Source organism: Halichoerus grypus, chromosome X, assembly GCF_964656455.1.
Source record: "Halichoerus grypus chromosome X, mHalGry1.hap1.1, whole genome shotgun sequence".
Classification (NCBI taxonomy): Eukaryota; Metazoa; Chordata; class Mammalia; order Carnivora; family Phocidae; genus Halichoerus; species Halichoerus grypus.
In genome coordinates, this window is record NC_135727.1 from 124,651,560 (window position 1) to 124,679,110 (window position 27,551).

The 27,551-nt window shown below is 43.0% G+C and overlaps 1 protein-coding gene across 3 annotated transcripts in view; it reads left to right on the plus strand.

Annotated features, from left to right (window-relative positions):
• Positions 1-27,551, plus strand: part of MID1 (midline 1) — a 587,779-nt gene that overhangs the window by 240,606 nt on the left and 319,622 nt on the right. Inside the window, exon 1 of one of the 3 annotated variants that reach the window (XM_078064882.1) lies at positions 6,970-7,070. The exons of the other annotated variants lie outside the window; for them this stretch is intronic. The gene's annotated coding sequence lies outside the window, so the exon portion shown is untranslated. Of the gene's footprint in view, positions 1-6,969; positions 7,071-27,551 lie in introns of those variants that run through there. 3 annotated transcript variants of the gene reach the window in all.

Sequence of the window (27,551 nt, forward strand, 5' to 3'; positions counted from 1 at the left end):
TGTCAACAGGGTTGCATTCCTTCTGGAGGCTCTAGGGGAGAATCTGTTCCCAGCTTCTAGAGGCTGCCCACATTCCCTTAGATCATGGTCTCCTTCCTCCATTTGCAAAGCCACCAATAGCTAGTCCAGTCTTTCACATGGCACTGCTCAGACACTGATCCTTCTGCCTCCCTCTTCCGCATTATATGGACCTTGTGATTACATTGGGCCCACCTAGATAATCCAGGATAATCTTTTTATCTTAAAGTCAGCCTACTAGCAACCTTAATTCCATCTGCAGCATTAATTCCCCATTGCCATTTAACATAAAGTACTCACAAGTTCCAGGAATTCAGATGTGGACATCTTTGGGAGGCCACCATTCTGCATCCACACCAGGAGGAACGTTCCAGGTGGTGGGATTAACATATACAGAGGTCTTGAGTTCTGAACAAGATGGGTATGTTGGGGAAGGAGAAAGAAGGCCAGTGAGGACATGGTACTATTGGATTAATCTGGAGAGGCTGACAGAGGTCAGACTGTGGAGAACTCTGTGGGCCGTGGTATGATAACTAGATTGTATTCTAATTATAGGAGGATACCGCTAGAGGTTTTAAGCAGAGAAGTGGCACGATCTGATGTGTATCTTAAAAAGACGGCTTTGGCTGCTCTGTGAAGAATAGACTGCAGACAAGCAAGAGCAGAAGTAGGGAGAACAATTAAGAAGCAATTACAATCATCTAGTTCAGAGGTTCTCCAAAAGGGATAATTTTGTGCCCCCCCCCAGAAGATTTGGCAATGTCTGAAGATACTTTTTGTTGTTGTGACTGGGAGGGTAAGGGGAGGGGAGAAGCTCCCGGCATCTAGTGCGAAGAAGCTGGAGATGCTGCTGAACATCCTGCAAAGCTCAGGACTGCCTCATCGCAAAGAATGATCCAGCCCAGTTATGCTGAGGCTGAGAAACTGATCTAGCCACAAGATGACACTGGCTTGGACTGGAAGGGTCAGAGGCAATGGTCACAAGTAGTCGGATTCAAGATTCAGGGGCATTTGCACAAAGACTCATCCATAACCAGGCTTGAGCTTTCAGGGCTTTATCAAAGGAGGGAGAGGCTATGGGGCTGACTGTAAACCCGGATTGCCTTGGAGAGGGAGCGGGTACGGGTGTGCATGGGGGAGGAAGGGACATACGGTTTTTGGAGTGCTGGGCTTTCCCCGACGCACCTGAAAAGACATACCACAGGACCTCCATTGCAGTTGATGTCGGCTCTTTATTCTCCCAGCCTCCGTGCACTTGGTGTTTATCACAATTTAGAACTGTAAACCCAGGGAACTTCGATCCTATTTCCTTCTCCATTGCCACTAGCTTGCTGACATTAGACAATTGACTTAATCCTCCTTGTCTCCATTTTCGCCTTTGGCTCATAAGGACAACATTTGCTTCATTGACCTCAGCTGGTTATGAAGAACTTGGGGGGAAAAAAAATTAAAATGCTATGTGCATATACCTTGTTGCAAATTTTTGTTTCCTTTAATTTCATTATTATAATCCTTCTAGGTTTTCTTATATTTTTTCATCCTTGATGTTTTTGTAGCTGAAAGGCAATATAATTGATAAATATTTGGCAAATTGAGATGGGAAATTATATTTTGGATTTTATTTCCATGACATCCTCAAGAATTACATATTCTAATTCTTTTTGAATATTTAATGAGGAGGCTGGTGTAGTAACATTTCTAGCTAATTTCATTTCATTTCATTCACCAATTTATTCACTAGCACCTGTGTGGAAAGCACTGTTAAGGGAACTTGAACAATAGGAAAATGGCCAAAATAGGGTCCCTCTTGCAATCAATATGAGTACCTTGCAATCATTATGAGTACCTTGCCATTCAATATGAGTACCTTGCCATTCTGGGACACTTCTTATAATGTAGAAAGAGCAGAGGTCTGCACAGTATAGCCTAAGGTTGGCTGCCCGGTTTTGTCAGTAGAGTTTTATTGGCACCCAGCCATGCCCATTCATTTACATATTATCTGTGGCTGTTTTGGACCGCAACAGCAGAGTTGAGTAGTTGTAGGAAGGAGAATTATGGATGGCAAAGTTGAAAATATTTACTATCTGGCCCTTTGCAGAAAAAGTTTGCTGACTCCTGGCCTAGAGTACTTAGTCTTTTGGAAATTTCTGCTTTTGCCTCTGAATTTGCTCTGATTTCTTATTTCTTACAATGAGGCTCTCCAGTGAAGTAGTGCTCTGAGAATTCCTATTTTCCGGTGCTTACGGTGGCTAATACCACCATACCAAGGGCTTTACGAGTAAAAGTGCTAAGCTGTCAGTATATATTCGATTTACAGGCTTGTATTTGCTCACTGTAGTTTTTCTACCATGTATTTTGTAGACCGTTCATTCCAATCCTCTGTTTGTCCCTGTTGGACATAAGCTTCCTTTTTAACGTCATTTCCAGCCCCTACTCTTCAAGGTCATTTTGAATTATAATACAATCCTCTGAGGTGTTAGCTATCCAATTTGGCACCATCTGCAAATTAAATCAACTTGTCTTTTATTTCATCACTCAAGTAACTGATAGAAATATTAAGAAGAGCCTGCCTCAGGACATCCTTTGTAAATGTCACTGTTTCCCTCAAGGTTCAGCCAGAGCCACCAATTAATCTCTGAGTCCGCCTTTAAGCAACCACTCTAATGGAAATTGGAGCTGGTCAGTAACTTCCAAACTTAAAATGCCAGTCCTTATGCCATCCGGGGTATTCAGTATGCCTGCCTCCTTGGTGCTTTCCTCTAGCCACATGGTTTGCCGTATCTGCCATGTCTTCCTTCGCCATGTATTCTAGTTCTATCTCTTGCTCTGAAGTTAAGCAGGGCCAGTGGAGTTGCTGTGGCCAATGAAAGGTGAGGGGAAGTTTAAGTGTCCCTTATGAAGTGAAGTTTTGAAAGGCAGTGCGTGATTCACCAGGTCCCTGTTTCCTGTCTCAGCAGCCGTGGAAGTATGTGTTGAAAGGAACCTTCATCAGCCTGGGCTCCTGAGTGGCTATGAATAGGAGAGCCTTCCCTGTTAATCTGTGTAAACATGTGGCATGAGTGAGAAAAACACCTTTGCTGTTAGAGGCCACTGAGACCTGGGGGTTCCTTGTTACCAGAGCACAACCTCACCCATCCTGCCTGATACAGCACCATAACATTTTTCTAGAAAGCTCCCACTATAGCTAGGGACCATGCTTTTTCCGTGTATCCTTTCCCATTTGTATCCTTCACAGACCCTTATCCATAGTACGTATCAATTAAATGCTTATCGAATTGGAAAGGAACTAAAAATAGATTAGTAGCTAGATAATGGGCTATAGTTATTATGCTTTTCCATCACTTCTTCATATACAGAATTAATGATAAAACTAACTCCTTGTACATCCAGCTTCCCGAGCATCTTCAAGATGTTTTGCAATTGAACACGCCGGTCTTTCTCGATTGTTCGAAGGACATTTCATGATATGACGGATGCATCAAGTTTTACCTTTCCCTGATACTTTATTTGGTTCAGCCCAGGCCCACCAAGTCTAATCATGGTAAGGCCATCCTCTGGGCAGTGAGAGCAATCTGGACTGACTACAGTGAGAGTGTTAGCTTGGGCATTTGTCTATTAATATTTCTATATTGATGTGGAACTCTAGTTCAACATTCTTGTGTCATGAGAAGTCCAGGGAAATGTTAGAGTTTCACATTCTGTAATATAGATGTGCACAGCCTTTCCTTGAAGATCGTTAGCTGCGTGATAGGGGAGACATGCCTCACTTGCTCCCGGCTGTATTCCTAGGACCTAGAAGAATGCCTGGACCATGAGAAGCATCAATAAATTCACTGGGGATGATTGAAAAAAACACCCGTTAGGTATTTTCAGTAATCCGTGAGATGTGTGGCCATTGTTTTCTCTTTGGAGGTGAGGCTTCAAAACATTACCCAAGGTCACACGATCAAGACGTGGAACCAGCATGGAAGCACCTTCTAACTCAAAGGCATCTGCACTTCCTTGGGTAGTGTGGTGTACACCCAGGGTGCGGTAGAAATAGCAAGCGTTCTAGAGTCTGATGGACCGAGCTTTGAGTTATAGCTCAACTACTCATTAGTCGTATGTCATTGGGAATTTCTAAAATCTGTCCCCTGATGTTTTCCTTAAACCACTACGGTATTTTCTCCCCATCAAGTAGGTCTTGTATTCTATTTAGTTTCCCATAAGTGCTATTTTTTTGGCCCACTGTAATTATTCAGCTGTACGCACTCTCTCATTGGGGGCTTCTATGATTAGGTTGAATTCATGCTGCTTCAGTGACCCAGCCTTTCCCAAACCATTTCTTGAGGCGTCCAAAACGGATTTAGCAGAGGGTTATATTCCTTCTTTGAAATATGCTACTTTGAGATCCAAATTTCATTTTGACCTTCCAATTCAATAATTATAGCCTAAGATATTTTGTGTTTAAAACCTAAATGATTGTTTGCTTAGAATTGTAAGAACAAATTTGGAGGCCAGCTTAAGGCACTTAAAGGTTTAGCCTGCCCTGGGAAAAAAAAAAAATGCATTCTTTGTCTTGCATCAACATGTTAATAAAGTCTAAAGTTCCTGCGTAAACAGAACTTGCTTCAGCGGGAATTATGAGAACATAAAGGGTGCAGGATCGTAAATGGACTCTAGTAGTGAAAGCCATTTACCTAGCATGGTACACAGAGTTTTATTTAAGATTAATGAAAACCCAATAAGTAGAAAACACTAATATTCCTGCCAGTGGGGGAGTCGAGATGAGCCTTAACTTGATGCCATAGAAATGTGTGTACTGCGAACAGAAAAATGTGTGCAATATTTGCAGTTACACCTTCATAATATTTTATAACCCAAATTCGTATTCAATAAAAATATACTTCCTATCTCATTTTATGATCTTTCTGGAGTCATTTTAGCAGTAAGTTATGACTATAGAAAGAGTATTTTAATCAGTTTGTATATTGCATTTAAACTCTCTGGACATACGATTATTAAAAATTATATTTGAAATGGAAAGCTGCCATTTTAATGTTCTTCTGTCCCTTCAAGTCGATTCTATTTTTGGAAATTCTACCGTTGTTAAATTCTAGAAGGTCTGGGATTTGGGATCTGCCACAAGCTGATCATGAGACTAGAGCAATCACTGTATCTCTGCGAGTTAGTTTTGTTATCATAAAAAGGAAATAATAACGCCCATGCTTCCTAGTGTTCCTGTAGAGATATGAAGAGGATCTGTAGGCAAACAGCTTTGCCTGGTGTAAAATGCTATTCAAAGATCAGTCACCGGTCCTGACAGTGTGATTTTTGCACTTTACTGCTCTTAGCAGAAGCTCTTCTTCTTCTTTTTTTTTTTTGTCCTCACAATTTTCAAGAGTTTTATTTGAGCGAACGTGGATTGGAATCAGGTAGTGCTAGGAGCGCCCCCCCCCGCCCGCAGAAACTCTTGACAATTGGTTTGCTGCTCGTGCTGGCTTAGGTATGTAAACATTCTCTCCCCTTTGCCGAGCAGGGGCCTAAAACACAGCACTGAGCTATTTTTACTAAGATTGACACTATCGCAGGAGCAGTCACCCAGTGGATGAAATAGGAACAAATGATTCATCTGAAGATAGGTTTTATTTAGCGGGCAGTCTTCACATCCAACACCCAGTAATGGGAAGTCATGGGTCTCTAACGAGTCACAGGAAGATTGCAGTGGAATTGGTTAGACTTGAAAAGAATTATTACTTTACTTGGTGGTAGATAAATGTAGGAGGGGGGGAAGAGCCGATTATTAGACAATTGATATGTTACAGACTTACATTTAAAAACTGTGTTTCAGGACGCCTGGGTGGCTCAGTCAGTTAAGCAGCTGCCTTCGGCTCAGGTCGTGATCCCAGGGTCCTGGGATCGAGCCCCGCATCGGGCTCCCTGCTCGGCGGGAAGCCTGCTTCTCCCTCTCCCTCTGCCTGCCACTTACCCTGCTTGTGCTCTCTCTCTCTCTCTCTGTGTCAAATAAATAAATAAAATATTTTTTAAAAATAAAAAAATAAAATAAAATAAATAAAAACTATGTTTTGAGCCCAGAGTTAGGCCTTGCAGGAGTTCTTTCAAAGATGTAGCTTCTTATCTTCTGAAGTCCAGGAAGCTGTTTAAAAAAAATTTTCCGTGTAATTATGCAAATTCACATGTCTCAGATTTCCTTTCTGAAACCATCAAATAACACTTCAATATGTGGGCTCAGGAGGGTTATTACAGAGAATAAATAGATGTCATTATGTGTCATTTCGCCCATCAAAAAATACAGTAGCGATTACTGCCTTGTAAAGGGAGTAAACTCAAAACAATCATATTGCGTTACCTACTAAGGGCCTGGAAAAGTTGAATAACTATTAGTTACTGTGCCCACATAAGGCATTTGAGCCTTATTTGATGGAATCTTATTCACATTCTCTTCCTATCACATCGTCTGTTCTCTTCTTTGAAAATCATTTCAAGACCAGTAATCCTGGTTTTAAAAACGTGGAGGCAAAGGATAACGTCCTGTACTTGGGTTTTTGCTCCCTATGGTGCCTTCGGATAATAGGAGGTTGGTCACAGCTCCTAATATAAAATACTAGCTGTTGACTCACAGTTCTCCTAGAAGGGCCAATTTCACAGACTGCCGGGACAAAGATGATTTTAATTAAATTGCACAAATCCCTTTGTGCTGCAACCAAACCCTGCGTAGGCTGACGGACTCTGAGCCATTCTGGCATGGATAGAGTTAACCAGGTTACCGGGATTCCTAGTTAACTTCTTTCACCAGGAATGCAATTCGTGTTTACCTATATAAGGAAACCTGTTAGGCTGACCTGAGTTTGGCAGATTTTTGCGCTGACTGGGAGGCGTGTAAGCACACAGCCTGGGAAGGGGAGTGATTCGGAGCTGGACAGAGCAAGCTTCCTGAACGCCCCAGCCATTCAGCTGATCCGAGGCAGCCTGCTTGGAGGACCTACAGGTTTGTCTCTTCCAGATCACAGCTGAGGAACAAAAACCCCGTCCTGGGAAAAATGGGGAAGCCGGTGAGTCTTACCGATCTCTCTCTGCTTGCTTCAGCTAAGTGGCACGTCCCCGCAGCTCTCACCCAGGAAGCAAAGGGAGAGGCGTAGCTCAGCCTCCAACCCCACAGCTCCTTCCCGAACAAACACAATGCTTCGCAAATACCTCCAGACAACTTTTCCTGCCTGTTTTATACACCAGGAATTCACAGAGGCAATGATTTTAGCGCCTTAGACATTCCAGAGAGTGTTTTTCCTAGCCACGAGTTTGTAGACCATCGTGATGAGCAAACTTTCTCATCTTTGTTGCACTCTGAAACAGTGGAAATGAGCCTTGGGGTGCTTTGTGAGGAGGCTGAGTCCCCAAGGAAGTAATAGTAAATCTAAGTGGGTTCTTAAAACCACAGGCGGTGTGATATTCCGCAGAAGTGCAATTTGTCACTAAAAAGGCAGTCTGAAGGTATCGTTTTTCAGTCATACAGCAGCAAAATCCTTGCATCCTGCACATGTAATAAAGGACACCTTCTGAGCCACTGAGGAAAGAAAGAAGCCGGGCTGGGCTCTTTGTTCTAGACAATGTAAAGATCACTTGTGCATTTTGACAAGTAGCGTATGTCTATTTACATATAAGGCGAGAACGATGAATACGAGCTTGATGTCAAAGGCATTGCGGTTGATTGAGTGAGAATTTGGCTATACTCTGTATGTATACAGAAATCTCAATCTGAATGTAATTAAACGTGGAAATGTGAAAGTCTTTACCAGACTTTTCAGGGCAATTGTAGTTAGGCTTGGGAACAGCCAATTATAAGAGGCAACCGAGAAAGAAAACTATTCCAACTGAGTTCTGGGGCACAGGTAAAACTTTAGAAAAGAGAGTCGATTTTCTTAGAGTAGAGCTGTCAAAAGTGATCTGGAATCAGGAATTGTTTTTTATTTGGAAGGCTTTTTTAATTTTTTCATGCCGAAGGGGGTTTTCTTAATTGAGTTAGCTGGGATAATTGTCTTGGAATGATCTGACTGCTCATCTATCAAAGAAATAGTGTCATTTCCTGTCCTGCCCAGCGACTTAATCCTAAGAGCTTGGGGAACAGGACTGTGCTACTGTAGCACGAGGACCCGGTTTCCGATTCCTCGGATTCGGAAATTGACCTCCAGAAAAGCCATCAGCCCAAACAGAGTTGAGAGGGTGACCACTGGTTTAAAAATCGCAAGCGATCGTCCGTCCTCTGCTGGGGCTACTGATTTAATGCAGGGATTGGCGGCTACCTACTCATAAAAACAAAAACTATGGCCAGTTTTGTTTAGGGCCCTTGACTTGAAAAAGCATAACTATTCCCAGTAACGTAGTTTCAATGAAACCCGCTCACCTCGAGGAGAGCGAAACCTCGAAGGGGCACGTGTGATACCGTAGACGTTTTAGTAAATAAAGTTCTCAATAGCAAAAGCAGCAGAACTGAGAAGACTCATGCAGACATTTTAGAGCCAGATATCTCGGTGCTGCTCAGAAAAACAGGAGTCTTGATATTGCGTTGCTTTCAACGGGAATCAGTAACCCAGGAGACGCAAAACACTATTGGAAGATATATGGTTAATAACAGATGTTTATACCAGGTTGTCTCACCCCGCCGATGAGATGGCCCCAGGCCAAATCAGCCAGCATGTCCGCTGTTTTTCCTGTGAGTTAATATGTACACAGTTATTATATACTAATTACATCAACAGCCAAGGGAATATATAAGCAGAAAAATAGATAAGTCTCCTGGGGTGGGGAGGGCCTCGGGTAAACGGCGGGATTTTGAATCTCATGTCTAGAGTTCTCCTTGCCACTGGCGCACGAATTACTGCAGATGACTGGGGAGGGGGGGTGGGCTGGCTGACTCCACAATCTACTGATCCTTGGCTCCTCGGCAGCTCATCTGGGGGCAATGAGAGTGATTATTTTAACACCTTGGCGCTAATAGAGTTTCAGGAGGATTCCTTCTTGAAGACGACAGTTATTTCAGCGTCCGAAGCGATCCTGCAGTGAAAGGCAGTGAGTGAGCGGGATGCCGTGTTGTCGCATCGGCCCCTCTGAGCCCCCACTGGCCTGTTGCGTGGACGGTACAACGGTTCGGCAGCCTCTTTAGATCTGGAAGACGTTAGGAGGTATCTTGGTTAAAGGAGATTGAAAACTACTGGGGGGAGAAAAAGACAAGGGGAAACAGGTCTTCTCAGAGCCTTACCATGCTCATTAGCTAGTATGTGTTGTGAGTCTCCGAACAAGTGTAGCATATGAAGTATGGTTGGCTGCAGATGGGCCTGGTGGCTTTGGTTTTTAGGCCAATCAGCCTAACGAATATTCTTTCAGACAAAGTTTCCCAGTGGCTGAGCCACAGAGCACTGGTAGACAACGAATGGGTCAGGTCACAGAGCTGCCCAGATGTTGGTCTCTCTTGTCATCTTGGCCATCGAGCCGCGCCCGGGCCGGGTGTCTCCCCTTGAAGGTTATCTCTGGGCCACGCAGCTTCCTCAGTCTGCCCCAGTGCATAGTGCAGATAGGATCCCTTTCTGTATCTGTCATGATGTGCGACAGTTAGGAAACTGTCTGACAGTCCAGGCCCAGAATATAGATCGAGCAAGTCAAAATTCCACTATACTCTGTTAAGCTAGGCCTTGGGGCTAAATGTGAAGGAAAATATCCCAAATTTATTGCCCTTCATGCTGTGGAGGGTATGTCAAGGCCCTCGATATGTTATCCAGCTTGCCCTCTCTATTCCATAAAGAAGTTAAAGAGGTGTTCCTGCAGGTGTGTGTGTGTGTGTGTGTGTGTGTGTGTGTGTGTGTGTGTTGTTCTATTCGTAAAGATTTCCTACACAACTGATAACAAAGTGTTTCCTCATGGGGTCCTTTCTAACGTTTCATGCTGGTTTACACTTCCCTTTCGCAAACTGCTATCAGGGTTGGTTTGGCTGGGATTCTGCTGCTGCCACTGTGGCCTAGTCCAGAGGCAAGGACATAAAAGAACCTGGTTTCAAAAGTTATTTATTAAATGTAAATTCCTTCCTTGGACACTGTACCAGATTTGTACACAGCATTCCTGTCCCTGGTGAACTTTCTCTGGCTTTCTCTGCCTACCATTTGACATCAATTACCTTTTCAAAAACATTTTGCGTTATTAATTCCTGTTACATTCATTCAGCAAATATTTATTGAGTGCCTTTTGAAGTCCTATGCTAAGTACTCTGGAGGAAAAGCGGGTATATAAGAGACAGATGAATTCAAACCAAATCTTCATGCCACCAATAGCATTTCTGCCAAGAGAAATCTCATTGCTTCTTGAGTGTGCAGCATATGAAATATGAATTGTTACAAACTTACTTGACCACTTATTTTTTCTCTGATCATCCTGAGGTACTTTAAGTCAGAGCTTCCCAACTGGTGGTCATAAACCAGGTAACGCACAGGTCATGATGTTCATGCTTTCCGTGGCCAGATGATTTCCACGTCAGAACATGTCGAGTAGATGCCAACGAGCTTAGTTGTACTTACAGAAGAAAGATGCCACTTTGCTCCCTGCAGAGCATCTGTAAATGACGGAGAGCTGGATGATGCCTCTTTATATTTTGTTAATGAAATTCTTAAGACCACACTTTCTTGGGGGTATCGGGGATTCCTGGGGCACCATACGAAGAAGAGATATTTTCAGAATACTGAGTAACTCAAGAGCCTTGATAATGGTTTTTAGCTACTGGAGATTATTAAGGTTCAAGTTCCAGTGACGATTCTCATGAAGCAGACGAAAGCAGCTGCTGTTACTTCTAAGGTTGTATATATAAGGCTTAGGACTAGGGAGCATGAATTAATAACTGGTTTGTGTCAGTAGGATTCTCCAAGTATCTAGGGCATTGGCAAAACCAATTTAAAATATATTTATATTTGAAGAAAGCTTAGCTGGCGAGGTGATAGACAAGAGTAGGGTTTCTAGTTAAATGTAAAAGTACATTTCCATATTTTAATTAATTGCTTGCCATCACATGGAAGGGAATCTTCTGTGAGTGAACCTTTCAGAGAAATTAAGTTACTTCATATATTATTGCCAAGGGTTCAGTTAATTTTATTTTTTATTTAAAAGGAAAATAAAAATGGATAGCAGTGCTTTGTGGAATGTAGCATTTTCAAATATGCGTGGTACTTAATAGCAGGATCTGCATAAAGAATGGCTCTTACTGTGCGTCGTCATGTGTTCACTCTCCTGTGAGTTGCCCTGCACTTGTCTAAACTTGAGACAGAAATGAAATTAAGCAGAACCTCCTCAATTTGACAGTTCGAGTTTTAACACGTGACAGAACTGGAATTTTGGTTAAAAAGCTTAAGCCAGGAAATGCTGCATTATTTATAGGTATTGCTCTGCAACGGAGGCCTTTGGTTCTTTAAACCAAAATTATTTTCCCCCCTGAGTATCTAATTGTGCCGTTATTTAGACTGTGCTGACGCACTCATCATGCGTTGCCTCGGGGAACAAAACGGTATATAAACTCGAGAGAATGGATAACAAGTTTACTCGGACTGATATACTTGGCTTAAAGTTAAGAAACAAAGCAGTGGATGGTGGGTTTGGCCAAGTCATCTTAAACTTCTCTGGGATTCGGTTTTCCTCATCTGTCAATGGAGACACAAATATGCAAGTCATTGGACAGTTATGAGTGTGGAGAACGGCCGTGTCTGTGAAAGCACCTCACGCAATGCTGGGCATGAGGCCAGTTGATAAGTATTAGTTGGATCCGAAATGGATGTCTTCACGTAAACAATTAAAGGATTGAAGAAGTAGAAGTACACAGGCACTGGTGGCCTGTAGATAATTTTTCCCGCTCGGCGATTTAAAATTTGTTTTTCAGTGAAGCATGATATGCGTTCTAATGTCTTGTTCCAGGTTCTCTTTGTTTGTGTTCCTGCTTGTCCCCTGTAGGTTTTTATGTTTGAGACCCTTGTTTTCAAGCCTTTCGCCTTCCATAGCCATCTATATTATCTCAAACAAGCTTCCTCCTTTTAAGGTGTTTTCCCAAAAGTAACACGTCGTTACAAACAAAACAGAAATACTCACTTCGTACTTACTAATTTGACAGCTTGAAAGCTTTTCCAACAGCAATGGTGGGAGACTGGCCTAGTGAATCCATTGATAAAAGCCTCTCATTTTATTAACAACAAGTTAGAACATTTCCCTGGCTTCAGTTCATAACAACATTTCTCCAGGGGTATTGAGGATGGACCTCTCTAAAGGTGTTATGCCCCCAAAGTTACCCCCAGACCTCACTCTCTTTCTCCCACTCCCTCCCCCACCACATCCCTCTGCTTTTTGGTAGAGACTCAAAGATAGTAGAGAAGTTCTCTCAAAAGAAATGTTGTATTTTGGCACAAAGCATGGTAGACATGGTGCAGAAAAGCACACACAGGACAATTCCAACTCAAAAGTGATTTAGAGAAGTTGGAATCTTAGAAAGTTTATCTTGCCTATATTTCCCATTTATGCATGTACAGGAGGAACATATGATTTTAAAAAAAAACTGGTCTAAATAAGCCTAAAAGGACTCTTCCAATAAATGTAGCATAAAATATTTAAATGCTAAGAAAACATTGGTTTATAGTCTAATTGGAAGATTTTATTCCTAGGTGTTGTATCTTATCTCAAGTTCAATGAAAGTAAGTCAGACATAGGGGATCTATACTTTTTTAATTTTTATTTTAATTCCAGTTAGTTAGCATACAGTGTTATATTAGTTTCAGGTGTACAATATAATAATTCAACACTTCCATACATCACCTAGTTCTCATCACGATAGGGATCTACATTTTGATCAAGCCACTGCTGTGGACTGAATTGCGTAGTCCTCCCTGCTCTCAGAACTACACCAGAACTGTATTCCTTCCTCAGATGGTCCTACCTGGGAATGGACTTGTCCATTCACACCCCCAGGAATATCCACCAAGTTACTACGCTTCTCAGTGAGCTAATTCCTTAACCTTTCTAACAACATGTCCACAAATGCATTAAGAACCAGCATGCTTGGTGGATTCCATAGATCTCCTGGGTATCTGTCCAGACAACTTCCCTCCAGTCCCGCCTGAGCCCTGAGAGGATCTTCCGCTGGCCTGGGGGAAACTGTTCCTCCTGTCCATTTCTTTGATAGGCTTTGCCGGGCATGTGACTTCTCCTCTCCTAATGAGTACGTCTTATTTCAAAAAATGCCTAGAACTCAACAGAAGTGAAAACAGTATGAGCTTCTATGACCGAGAAAGTTCATGGGCAGGCAAGACAATTATATCATGACTGCAGCCTAGGCAGCAACAAGTGTAGGATATATCCCAATACCAGCTATGCTAAATTGGAGAGAATTTCCCCCTGAGAACTCATGAAATACAGTGTAATGCCCCATCCCACAGGGATGCCTAAAATCTCAGCATTAGAGAATGATTTCATTATCTTTTAAGGCATCGAGAGTGTTCTAGTAGAAACTAATGGCTCTAGAGAGAGCAACACCTGTAGGCACCATATTTACTGTCTGGCATGGATTTCTTTCCAATTAAAACCAAGTAAGGGAATAAGATCCCATGAAAATGGGACAAGCGGTGGGATAGGGGTGAGGATACAGGAATGGAGAGAGGACAGGAAAAGAGAAAAACAAGAAGGAGAAGCTCCACATCCATTCCACAATAGTTAGCAAACTCCTGCTCTGGACAGGCGTCATCCACGTGCTCAGACTAAAGTAGACCCTGCGCCCAGTGAGACAACGGTCTAGCAGAGAGGCAAACATGGATGCGATGTCCCACAAACAAGGGTAAAGGTGCGCCTGGAACAGAAGCTGTGAAGTGTAGCTGTATGTTGCCATGAGATTGTACTGGGGGGCTTTAGCTAATCAGGAAGGAAGTCAGAGAAAGCTTCTCCAGGAGAGGGATGCTTATACTGAGAGCTAGTAGGAAAGGACGTGAGTCAGTGTGCTTGGAGGGGTAGGAAACGGCCAGACTGTATTAGGGAGTTTTCAACAAGGGATGACATTTGTCTTTTGGAAAGGCCACGTGGGCAGCAACATAGAAAAGAGATCACTGGGGTGTCGGAGTGAATGTGGGTGAACCAAACAGGAGCCTAGGAGAGGGGTCTGGGGAGAGGTGATGTCTACTCTTACTGATATCATGGCAGTAGAAATGAAGAGAAATGGGTGGATTTTAGTTCTGTTTCCGAGATGAAAGAGACAGGAGTGGCAATGAAGGGGACATGGGTGATGAGGAGGGACCAGGAGGTGTCAAGGCAGACTCCCAGGAAGTTTGTTCACCTAACTAGAGGGATAGTGGGATCATTAATGACTTAGGGAACAGTAAAGTTGATCTGGTTTAGGAGTAGGGAGGGGAGTCGTTTGTAGCCTGCTGGAGTGGAAAACGCACGAGCTTTGGGGCTGAAAGTATTGCTGTGGGTTTAAGTCCTGGCTCACCCATTTAGTGGCTGTGTGATGCAAAGTTTCTCGGAGCCTCAGTTCTCCCATCTTGAAAAAAGGCCATAAACACCCGCCTCACAGGGTTGCTGAGACAATCAAAAGAACTTCATATATGGTCAAAGGTCTTACATACATGAGTTACTATTATTACTCCAAAAATTCACCAGCAGTGAAGCCTAGAGGAGGAATGGCTGTTTTCACTAACTTCCTGAGGGGTGAGGGAGTAGGGTGGTGTGTGAGAATCTGGACAGCTGAGATCTCAACACTCAGTAAGTTTCCCTAAGTGAAGTTTTCTCCTGGTTGATAATGTACAGGACAGCTATTCACTTCAGTTGTCTGGGGAATGCCTTCTGATTTCATCCCAACCCCCTCTCCTCCTCTCCCTCAGCCTGGATTAAGGGATCCCATATAGGAACAAGCTACATTACTTTTCTCAGCCGAGATCCCTTATCACTTGTAAGAGGACTATAGGATTTAGGAAAATGTAACCCGAGAGTTTGCACTAACAGATGAGCACACTCGATTAACTTCACACTCGCTGTAGTGTTTGGGTGAAGGTTTTACCATTCTGTTTTTCTAGCATCAACTTAGCGAGAGCCTTTTATATGACATGTGTAATTCTACTGCCCTCGAGTGACCTCAGCGAATTCCTTTCTGGCTCCCAAACATGCTCTCGTTAAAGGGAGCCATTAGGCAGTGAAGCTGCGGCCATCGGGTTAGGAAAATCTTGTAAGGGGCAGGTGAAGGGGAGGAGAGGGTTAAGCCCTGTGGAATCCAGGTATTAGCTTCCCTCCCTGCAGGTGTTCTGGAATTGTAGGCTCCAGCTCACTACCAAAATCCTCCTCCCCTTGCCTTGTTCCATTTCTTTCCCTTTGTTCTTGATACACACTCTTAAGTCTCTTTACTTCAGAGCCACATTCCTCTCTCAGTGAATTTTCAAGAAGATGAAGTTTCCCACCAAGACCATTCAGTTATTTTTCCATGCAAGAAATACTCATTTTCATAAAGGAAAACGTGTGGGAGAGAGTGAGAGGCTTTCCATTTTGCCATCTCATTTGTGTCATGTTTGGGTGGCAGACGATGAATACGTTTGTACGAACTTTCAGATAACCAGCTTGGTCCTCCATCTGGGTACTTGAGATTTGCCCATATACACCCAGACTGGGAGCTGGGCATGTGGGAGGCATGGGGAAGGAAGTGGAGAGGAGGCTGTTATCTGAAATAGAAGTCTTAGACACGTTTTTAAGAGCTGCTTCTTCCCCTGCCTTCATCTTTCTTTTTCTATGTGACCCACTTTGGTGCAAATGCATTCCAAGATATAAAGGCAGTTTAAAAAGGCAATTCTAAATCTGAATTGTATCTCCAGAGGGGCTGCCATTTCGATTCATAAAGACATGCTTGGCTTTCGTTGTGCTGAGTTCAAGGCGGGAGCATTCCAGAGAAACTTGCATTAGCATGTGCAAGAGTAGTCGCTCAGCCTCTGGAGGGTTTAGAATTCACAACACGGTATCAGGAGGCCAGAGCCAGACAGGGTCGAAGCAGAGAAAGAGTTTGCTTCGCCCGTGAGTGTAGTTACCTGCCAATAAATAATTTGCCAGTCGTTCAAAGATAACCAAAGAACCTGGTAGAATGATCCCGAATGAAGGTCACAGCAAAGAGAAAACACATCTTAACGTTACAATGAATGAAAAATGGTGAGAACTTCTGTTTTCAGGCCCCCAAATAAAGTTCTTGCAAAAATAAAGATGTGAGTTTTGCACACCATCAGGCCTTCTGGGCTGTTTATCCTGCTTGGAAAGACTGAAAATGGGGAGGAGGAAGGCCTCTGCCAACAGATTGTAGGTCATAAATTAGTTAATAAAATCTGTCCTGTGTTATCTCTGAAACAGCCTATTTTATATATACTTGTCCATTTGATTTATTTGTTTCTCTGCTTACTCCAGGCTGTATTTTGGTAGCATAAGTCAATATATGAGTTTTAGATTATATAAAAGTTTATTTATAAATGACCTGCCTTCTGTGGAGAAAATAGCAGTGGTGTGTGTGTGTGTGTGTGTGTGTGTGTGTGTGTGTGTGTGTATGTGTGTGTGTTGTATATAATTTATTGCTGTTGATCAGGAATTTCAAAGTTAACTTTAGATTTCAATATATAATACTAGTGATTCCAATTAAGCATGTATTTTGTTATCTGCCGAAATATCTTTATTTTTATCATAAACTTAATTTTTATTGCTGCGTCCAAGAACTTTTCAGGGCTTATAGAGTTGCAGCAAATTATTTCCACTTATGAGTGTGAGTACATCCAGTTCTCGTTTTATGTCCTAGAGTCACTGTCAATGATAAAGCAACACTGTATGTATCTATGTATTGCATATATGTACATGTCTGTGTCCATTTGAAAGTTTCTCTATATTAAGGAGGGTAAGCTGTAGCCATTGTTTACTGATTTTTTTCAAAGTCAGATGAAAGATATAAAAAAGAAAATGTCCCAATTTTTTAAGACCAAGTTAATTATTTAGAAGATAAGTGGAAGTCCAAAGAGGTGGGGGGTGGGGAGGAGGGTAGGGGGTAGGGAGGGTGGGAAGAACAGGAAAAAGAGAAAAGGAAAGAAAAGAGAAGCAGGAGATGAGGAAGGGAGGTCCCAACGCAACAAAAATCTCCTCTCCCCTCCCCTGCCAAGCCCATTGTCCCTGTATAGACAAAAGCCCAGCAGACAACCAGGTGGAGGACTAAGGCATCAAGAAAAGAAGGGGCAAGACACAAATTGCTAGAAAGTGCCCGAGACCGAAAAAGAAAAAGAGAACAAAAGAAAGGGTGAGAACGAAACAGCAGGGGAAATGCTTGCACCATGTAAGCAGATGCGCCAAAAGGAAACACGGAAGAGAGTAGGAAATGAGGAGGTCATGTGAAAAACTCAGGAAGTGTGGAATAAGACAGAAATGGTCACTGTGCTTGAGTGGGTGGATGGCGGAGAAGATGCTGTTCTCTAGGTGTCTTGATGAGGGCTAGACAGCACAGAAACGAAGGTGGGCAAGCAGAAGGTGGGCAAGAGGCAGGCAAGAACAAGGCGAAGGGGGTACCTTTAGCCCACATGAGAAGACAGCCAGCCAAGCGCTAGGTCCCAACGAGTGGCCGCATGGTCATGCCCTGGGGGGTGGGGTCTTCCCGGTGAAACTGACCCCCGAAGATGGCACGGCTGGTCTCACCTTCGTAATTAGTCCTGTGCTGCGATAGTAGTGTGAATGCAGTTTACTTTGTAAATGTCCCTACTCGGTAAGAGTGGTGTAGCAGGAGCCCCGGGGTTCCCAGCCATGAGGTGCTCCAGAGGAGGTTACCTATTCCTGATCTAACAAACAGTTTATTCTGGGGCAGTGAATGATAGCTTGCTGGCCTGAAGAGTTAACCCTCCAGATGCCTTCCGTACTCCCAGGATCATTTACTGAGCCAGCAGTACCTGGCTTAATAGTTATTAAACGCTTTGAATTTCGGAAGGGGAGTGGGAGGGAGAGGCTGTTGTATCTGAATCCACGGCCACTGCCAGGTTTCACCCGAGTACCCAGTGCTTGACTCTGTACCTGCCAGGCTTAGAACCTGCACGTGAAATTCCCAATCCAGTCTCCTGTGGCTTTGGACTTGCTCGTTTATTTTTACTGTGATTTCACTCATAATAACTTATGTTTGCAATTCAGCAACCCGAGGAATTGTTTTTATGGCAAGTTCAGAACTTACAGTCAATCACACATTTCAAGGCCCGGTTCAGGAAACGAGTTTGACGTGGCGTGTTAACAGTGAATTATTAATTCTTACCTGCAGCAGGGAACGATACTCAGAGTGGTTGGGAAAAGCTTCCCGGTTGTTGACTCAAAGTGATGCAGCTGCATTTAAAACTCCAGTGGGCAGTTCCGAAGATGGCATGCTTTACTTTGATACCCTGCCATTGCACCTCCATTAGCACCCGGGCTAGAATGCAAACATCTGCTTGCTTTTATTGCCCATGTGTTACTTAAGATGGTCTGTTTCTTTATGACGTAAATCACTGGAATCAACTGTTCTTAAAGTTTCTTTCAGTGTTTCCCTGAAACAATCACTCTCTACAATTGTTTAATACGTAATTGGCCCTTTAGGTACACAACAAATTATACAGATCACATTCTCTACCTTCCTGACCTTTTGCAAGGATGACATTGTGACGAAAGTACCTGGGCCTGCGGTGGAATTTGTTGTCTTCGGGGTTTGTGGGAATCGTAGGTCCGCGTTAGCGCATCAGGTCAAGGGAAACCTCACGTTTCCATTTACTGAATATGGGACAGTCGGCCTGCTGATTTTTCCCAGTAACCAGAGCTTTGTGGATTTGCCCTGCAAGGGTTTGCTGTTCCTTCCCTGAGTATTTACCTTACCCTGGTCACTGCTGGGCAATCTGTTTGCCCTGCGGGCTGTGTGCACATCCAGACAGACAGAAAAGCTTCGGTTCAGTAAGGACCGTCACTTTCCTTCCAACGGCCTGGCTGTATTCCAGGGCCTCCTGTTGGGAATTTTACCTTACTTCGATGGCGAGTCAGGGTTTGAAGCCAGTGGAGTCGACTGCTCAAGAAAATGAGAGCCATGAAACCAAGGCTCTACCTATGGGAAAAACAAAATCCATCAATTATGATTCCAGATTTGAGAAAAGATTGGCATAAGCTATAATGGATAGTAAAATGGCTCTCCTTAGCCCACTGATTAGAAAAGCTTGGGAGGACATATCTATACACACTGGGTCCTATAACTTGTAGAATGTTACAGAATAGGCCATCTGGAAGAGTACTCTCGTAGTATTCCATAAAATACGGCTCTTACTCAGATCCTAGGATTGCGTGGAGGGAGGAGGCTTCCATGGAATTCCCTAGGGCAGAATATTGGAAGATGATCATTTGAGGATTGTGAGAGCTCCTGAAATGGGCCAAAGAATTAAGACAAGGACTAATTGGGAACTCTGAGAGACCAGACAGAACAAACATGGAAATGTTAGGTTGTAATGATTCTTTCCACTCAACATCTCTGTGTTTCTTGCTCTCTCTGGGTTCCAAATACTGAATTTATGAAAATGGAAGGGAAGAAATGAGTATGTGCCACAGGGAAGGAAGTAGGGGTAGGGGGAAAGTGGCCACTGCCTCATGATTGGGGAGAGAAAAAGAATGGGATGGAGAAAATTTGAAGTCATTGCATGGAGTACATGTAATCACTACAATGTGGCATTTAAGACATTCTGTAAGTCACAAGTAGGGGGTGTGAGTAAGGGAGATAAAGTACAGTCCAAATTAATTTTATTTAATTAGTTGAAAAGACTAGATGACTGGTCTTCAAACTTTTCCGATATTTCTAAGTATTCTCTCTCTCTCTCTCTCTCTCTCTGTCTCTCCACACACGCACACACACACACACACACACACACACACACACGATGCAAATTATCCCTCCATAAATTAACCAAAATAAAATTAATATGTATGTGTTGCTTCCCACCGCAGCTAAGGAAAGATGTGGAAAAGAAGCACTCACTTTGTTTTCCCAGCCCTCAGTTTCCCACAGCCACCATCACTAGCTGTTCGATACCCTCTAAAGACGTGCAGAATGTAATAGAGGTTAGGAGAGCAAACTTTTGAGCCATGCAGGCCTGGATTAGAATCTCTGCCGAGCCACTTGCTAGCTGGACCTCCCACTCTTAACACTTAACTCCCTGACATTGGTTTCTCTTACCACCTGCATCCCAGGGTCATTTGCTAAGAGTAAATCAGAAGATTTAAATGCAGTATTCTGCACACAGTAAGTGCTCAATAAATGCTAGCTAGTATATCATTCCTTCTAAGTTCCTTGAGAGTGATGGCCTGATATTTGATAAACATGTGAGCTACAGAACTGTCACTCTGCAGGATGAACCATGCAAAACACACTGCCTCTGGGTGAAAGGGTACCCACTAAAAAGTTTTTTAATTTGTTGGTTAATACTGCTTTTACTCCAAATCACTCATGGGGTGCCTGGCTGGCTCAGTTGGTAGAGCATGCATGTGACTCTTGATCTCGGGGTTGTAAGTTTGAGCCCCACATTGAGTGCAGAGATTACTTAAAAATAAAATCTTAAAAGAATCACTTGGACTTCCTTCAGAGGTCTGTGGACTTAAGCAGGACTTAGGATCTTTTTGTTAATATAGTTAATGAAAAGGATTGGTAATATGTTGAGACGGTGACTTGCCACAGTTGAAGGTGGACATTCATTTCTGTCACCCTGTCCATTGTGAACTGGATCTTTACACCTTTAAAGGATCTTTCTGAGACCAGATCAGCCTGAAGTTTTTAATATGAAACATTGCTCAAATAAATTTGGACTAATGTTACTAAAATATTCAAGTGATTGCAGGCAAGCATTGCAACGTATGTTGGCTCAAAACTAGCTTTTAAGAATTTTGCCTGGAGACAAATTCTCTGTGAAATGCTTGAACAAATTAAACACAAAGTTAAAATTTGTTTGGAAGATGATGTTTTACCCAGACTGGTTTTCTATTCCCTCTTCAATCAGAAACATGTTAGTCCTTTTAGAAATACACATGTCTTGTAGACACATTTCAAGAGGGCAAAAACCCTAATCAACAACCAAATCCTAGTTCTAGAAATATGCAAAAATGGCAGCAATGTTGAATGAAAGAAATGAGTATCTGTAGCTCTTTCCCCTTCCTGTCCCTCCCAAGGAAACACTCTTTTGAAAACCATGTTGAAGTTATCCTAAGATAATTAATAACCGTAGAAGTTTTCCAAAGTACTTCATTGCTAAGGTCTTCTTATCATAAACACTTAATTTTACTTTTTCCTCCTCTTAGACTCCGAGGCATAAATGAAGGATTTATTTGCTTGTTTTACTCAAAGGTAGATTACAAAACTTGTATCCCTCTGTAGCATTTTATAACCCACTGAGGAAAACACTTAGAAGTTTCTGTCCTTTACTGTATGAAAATTAAAGAACACAGTTATCTTACCTTAGATCCTTGCTAAGTTATCTTAGATCCCTGAGCATAGATGTGTTTTCTGCCTTCCCCATATCTGATATTTCAAGAGTGCTTATTTGTCATAATACCTTTCTGTGGAAGTGTTGGATACTTTGTTTTACAGAATAACCGACAAGGCAGGGAAACCTAAAAGATCAACTTCAGAGGGCTTGAGACATCCCTACCTTAAAGCCAGAATTTGGATCATCTGGGGAGACTGTGTAATTTGGGTTCTTAACTAGAAAATCTGTGGTAGAAGCAGACGCTGGGGACCGCCTGCTCATCTGGCTGGATATCCATTGCCTCCTTTCTCCTTTATTGTTCCATGAGGGACCGTTCTGAAATTAGCTTTTCCCACATGCACATGGAAATAATGTTGATAGTAAAATGGTTCAGAGTCTATGCAGGGGCACCAAAGATGCAATTTAGTTGGTCGTTGTCCATTCGGCAATGTTTGTAAACCTGTGGTGTTCAGGGAAATCTGCTGGGTGCTTAAGGAGAGCCAGAATATGTTCAAGAATCCAGCATCTTCCACAACCTTAGAGTGCACTGTGTAGTGCAGGACTAAGCAATTCTAATATAAAACACAAGCCATTCATTTGTTCAACAACCATTTATTAGGCACCTATTTATTAGGCTACGGAGACACACATTTCCTGCCCTCAAGGAAATTACAGTTTGATAAAGAATTTTAAATAGGTGCTAAGTAGAAGCACAAACTTAACATTTTCATTAGAAACATAACTTAAGTCCAGCATGTGTGAAGAAAGCTATGATCTGCTGAATGTCAGAAATAACAACTCTGGCTCATACATACATCAGTGTTGACCTCATAAAGACTGTATAATGGACAGAAAAGGACTGAAACTGGTTTGTTGGCTCGTTTTTCTTTTAATTCATTTGCAAGCCAGGACTTACATTCCCATTGTCTACTGGAAAGAGTTCTGAGATGGCTGGACAGTGCTGAAGCTTGAGTGAGCTTGAGTCTCCGGGTGAGAGCCGGTAAAAAGACAGATGGCTGGGCCCCCGCTGCACACATTCTGAGTCTACTGGTCTTGGTGCGGGGAGGGGGGGACCTGAGACTCTGCATTTCTCTCGGGTTTATCAGTGCTGCAGCTGCTGCCGGTCCAAAGACCCTGTTTTGAGTAGCACCGGTTTCAGATCCAGAGACCCACGTTGCAATGCCTCCTAGATTCTGAGAGAGTGAAAGGTGGTGGGAAATCTGCACTTCTGGTCACGGCCAGTGGGGTGACAAAGCCAGTTGCCCACTCTAATGTAGTAATGAAAGACGTTCTTCCCTGCACCATTCAGAGCCTCTGAAGTTGACTGGTAAGGCTTTAGATTTGCGGAATTGTAATCCCCAAACTAGTTCAACCCTCTCTAGTCAGTATAGTCAACTTGGCAACCACGCAGCTATATAACCCCCAGGGGCCTGATGAGAAGGGTTTGTTTGCTGTGGTCACAGAGCTTTCGAGTGTCCCGCGCCCATACACACTCGGAAGCATGATGAAATGTTGTTTGCGTGTTCCCACTCTGCTGTCCCCAATCACTTGCCCGTGCTGTGAGACAGTTTCAAGTTTTGAGTGAAGAAGCCACACGAGACCTTTATTGAGGGAGGCTGTGGCAAGGACAGATGGTTGGATGTGAGCTCACAACGTCCCTAAGAGACAAGTAAATCATGTCCCTTCTTCCAGTATGAGAAACACCCTGTCTTTGGTTGTTTCCATCTGTAATTTTACTGGCGTGGCATGTTAGGGTGAGAGCAATACTTGGCAAGACGGAAGAAGTGATTCGATTTCTTGTCCTGACTCAGCCCACGCTGCCTGTTTTGTGACTCGTGACCCTTTGGGGTCAGTTAAGTGCTCTAGTCTGGACTTCCTGGGTCTCTCAGATAAGAATGCAAGATGGCAGGGAATTTTTAAAGGACCTTTTCCATAGCATCATTTGTTATCAGGTGTTTCCGTGATAACGTTAAAAAGCTTATTTTGAAATAGGTGCAATAGGAATTTGTTTTAAGTAGCAAATGGGAAATCCCCATAGCCCAAAAATTGCACTCTTGGACACTTATCCCAGAGAAATGAAATGGCCACATAAAAAACTGTACGTGAACCTTCATAGAAGCTCTATTCATGTTAGCCTGAACCTGGAAAGAACCCAAATTTCCTTCAACAGGTAGAAGGTTAAAGAAGCTATGGTACATCTACACCATGGAATACCACACAGCAATAAAAGGAATGAACTATTGATACATTCAACCACCTGAAGGAATCTGGGGAATTCAGAGTCAAAAAAAGCCAGTCTACTGTAGGATTCCATTTACATGACATTCTTAAAATAACAAAATTTTAGAAATGAAAAGCAGGTTAGTGGTTGCCAGGGGTTAGGGGTGGGGGAAAGAGAGGGAGGTGAATGTAGTTCTAAGAGTAACACAAAGAATCCTTGTGGCAATGGAATTATTTTGTATCTTGATCCTGGTGGTAGATAGACAAATCTGTATATGTAATAAGCTCGTATAGACCTAAATACGTACACACACATACACACCACACACACACACGCACACACACACACCAGTACACACAAAACTGGGGAAATCTGAATAAAATCAGTAGACTATATCAATGTCAATATTCTGGTTGTGATATTATACTATAGTTTTACAAATTGTTACCATAGGAGAATATTAGGCAAAGGGCACAAGGGAGTTCTTTGTGCTGTTTCTTACAACTGCCTGTGAATCTACAATAATCACAATAAAAGTAATATAGGATTGTTTTGTGTGAGTCACCCCCTAGTAACGAAAAACTGGTGTTGTTAGATTTAAAATGTCAAGTTATACTCAGTAGTTTTTACTAATTATTCATTGACAGATTTTCTCTTCTACTTTTGTGAACTTGTGAAAGTAAGCCATCAAACGTACATGAAGAAATAAAAGAATGATCTTCTCCAGCAGGGACTGGCAAAGTGTGGCCTGTGGGCCAAATCCACATCGTCACCTGCTTTTGTACAGCCCATGAGCTAAGGATGGATTGTACATTTTTTAATTCAAAAAAGATTTTAAAAAAAGAATATATTGTGACAAGTGAAAACTATATGAAATTCAAAATTGTCTCCATAAATAGTTTTATTGGCACACGGCCACACTCATTCATTTGTGTATTGTCTGTGGCAGTATTTGGGCTACAATAGCACACTTGAGTAGTTGGGACAGAGAGTGTCTGACTCATGCAGCCTAAAACACTGACTCTCCGACCCTTTCCAGAAAAAGTTTGTCCACCTCTGTGCTAGAGGGATCATTGCCCAGGATTTGCTAGTCTGTGACGGCTTCCCATTGTCACTTGAGTTTCCTTAGGTAGTCCTGACCAGAGACATGTGGTTTCCAGACATTCCCTGAGAAAAAATGAGGACAATAACGCTAATAGTTCACAACATAAGCTCCGTAGGAAAATGTCCTAAGTGTCACTGCCTGAGTCACTCGCATGTAACCTTGGGTTATTTGGCATGCCTACTCTGCCCCTCCTGCAGAAACATTACACTTTATAAACTCAGCGCATAGGACAACAGGCATCTGTTTCAAAAGAAGCAGGGTTTCTTTTGGTGCACAGGAAAGAATGTGGTCTCAGAGCGAGGCAGACTTGGGTTCAAGTTCAAATCACCATTCGGTCATTTGCCACCTACGTGACCCATCTTTCTGGACTTTCTTTACTGTTCTTTGAAAGAAAGATCATCATACCCAGTCTCCAGGGTGTCGAGAGGATTCACTGAGCCCGTACGTCAGTGTCTAGCATGTAGTGGGACTCAGCAAACGCTACTTCCGGTACAGAAGGCCACTGAGTGCTCTGTTTTGTGTCTGGACCCGCCATGCCTCACATCTCGCAATTTAACCTCAGGATCTACAAAGAGGCATAGGAATCCTTTGTCAAACATCACTCTGATTCCGTTTTTGCGGCATCCTACACCAGTGTCTGTGGAGTATCTTTTTTCAAAATTAGATCATCTCCCTATTGCCCAGACCTCTCCACTGAGGAAGCCGAGTATAGGCTCTGACACAATGGAATATAAATCAAATCTAGTTTTCAATTATAGGATGAAATACGTCTTCTGTGCTGGGGGAAACCTGCAGATTGATGTTATCCCAGTAGGCTCAGCACTAGTCTCCAGGAGTAGGCCAATTCAGGTTTTAAAATGTTTTCAAGCCTTCAGGTTATAAAGACAACCTTCTCGGTGAAATCGTACAGTCTGAAGGGAAACGTGCAGGAGACCAGCTTGCCAGTTCATCATAGGCAAACGTTCAATTCAAAGTGCGCTGGCTTGTGATTAACTCTCTGCATTGGTTCAGCAGGGACCTGGGCGTGCTTCCCACACAGCTTCTCCTAGGGCAGACCCAGGCTGGTGGCTGGGAGGCCTGTGTTCTGTGCCTCACACAGTCTGGAAAGGACATAAAATCCGGTCTCCGATGCCCTCCCCGCTCAGGGCCAGACAGAGCAGGGCTAGGATGATTCCCGTGCTGACGGACACGTGCATCCCTGATCAGTACTTTGGTCTCTCATAGATGCTCCGAGAGGAGGTGTGTAAGATGCTGCTTTTTCTCTCTCTTCTAGTCTCAGAGAACATTGGCATGACAGGCAGCCACTGGTTGCTGTTTTGTGTCTGGGGTCTTTCTCCGGGGCCGGGGAGGGGGGGCGCAAAAAAGCTGATGAATGATTGATTTTTTTTTTTTTTTTTTGATGGAGTCAAATGGGTATTTTGGAGTTTGTCAGTCTTTTTTGCTTCAGAGCTATGGCTTAAATTACTAGTCCTTTTATATCTCCCCTCTTCCCCATGTGTCTTAAGGAGATGGCAACCCAATAACCAGCAGAATGCAACTACATGTATGTAATGAGCCAATATATATTTTTTCCATGTGGCCACTCAAGTTTTGCTGCCTAGAGAGAAATGAGAATTCTCTATCCCCATAGTAGCCTGCCTCCCACCCCATCACTCTGTCAAAACTGCCCCCAAATAATGTCACCGGTGATCTCCTCTTGGCCTAATTCACCTAGTACTTTTGCCCTTACTGTATTTGACCTCTGTGATCTTTTCTATTGCTTTGTTCTGACATTTCTAATGCACTGCTTCCCAAATCTTCAAATTTTAGGGACCAATATTTTTTTAAGATTTTTATTTATTTATTTGAGAGAGAGTGAGAGTGAGAGAGCGTAAGCAGGAAGGGGGAGCAGCAGAGGGAGAGGGCGAAGCAGGCTCCTCGCTGAGCAGGGAGACCGACGGGGGGCTTGATCCCAGGACCCTGGGATTGTGACCTGAGCCGAAGGCAAATGCTTAGCCGACTGAGCCACCCAGGCACCCTGGGACCAATGTATTTTTTTTAATGTCAGGGGACTAGTATGACTTTAAATTATGCCACTAATGGCATCACGACAAAAACCCTTAAAAATATCAAAAAATGGATATTTTGCCATCAAAAAATACAGACAGGATATAATCTTAGAATAAAATGCAGTTTTTATATTAAATACATCTAACCGTATTAAGAAATTAAATTGTCTACTTTTTCTTCACTTCACCACTCCTCACTGGGGACTTCATCATAGATCAATCCTACTCCGATCCCCCATAGTTCCAAATTCCAATACCCACGGCCAAGCTCTTCTTCACGATCTAGCCCTGCCTACCTTCCCAACCTTATTTTTCACCACTCGCATACATGCAGTCTGTGGGTCAGAATCACTATCAGTGGAAGCCTCTCTCCCTCTCTGGACTTGACTCCTTAATAAGCACAAGAACTATATCTTTGTCTTGCACCTGGCATAGGGTCAATCTTCAAAAAACATTTGTTGACTTTTCAACTCAATGCTTGAGAGGAGAGATTCTGAGGCACACTTCCTGGGTTTGAATTTGAGCCTCTCCACTTACCAGCGATGTTCATTTGGACAAGTTTCTTTCTCAATTTCTCTAGTCTCCCCCAAGGCAACACAGCTCAGTGCCAGGACAGACCAGCTCAGCCATGGGGGAAGTGAGAGTAT